General features: G+C 66.1%; 1 protein-coding gene across 1 annotated transcript in view; it reads right to left on the bottom strand.

The window, feature by feature from the left end:
• RALGAPA2 (Ral GTPase activating protein, alpha subunit 2 (catalytic)) overlaps positions 1-224 on the bottom strand; it is a gene marked incomplete at both ends in the record, with an annotated part of 56,329 nt that overhangs the window by 44,873 nt on the left and 11,232 nt on the right. The window lies entirely within an intron of this gene.

Here is a 224-nt window from a genome sequence, read left to right as displayed (position 1 = left end):
CTGTCCGGAACCGCTTTCCCGCTCCCCTGCTTGCAAAGCCCCAGCAGTCCAGAACACGAATGGACCCCGAGCAGAGCGGAGACAGCTCTCTGAGCAGCTCGCTCTGGTTCTGTTTCCCTGAGGTGTCTGGCAGTGATCGCTGGCTGATACAGCCCCGCCCGGGAGCCTGTTCGCAGCCGAGCGGCTCTGATCTCCCAGCTCCGGCAGGGAGGAGCCGGGGCGCC

The sequence above is a fragment of the Buceros rhinoceros genome, unplaced genomic scaffold (genome assembly GCF_000710305.1).
Source record: "Buceros rhinoceros silvestris isolate BGI_N320 unplaced genomic scaffold, ASM71030v1 scaffold13635, whole genome shotgun sequence".
Lineage (NCBI taxonomy): Eukaryota > Metazoa > Chordata > Aves > Bucerotiformes > Bucerotidae > Buceros > Buceros rhinoceros.
The sequence above is the reverse complement of the archived record's forward strand: the minus strand, read 5'-3'. Positions and strand labels throughout refer to the sequence as shown.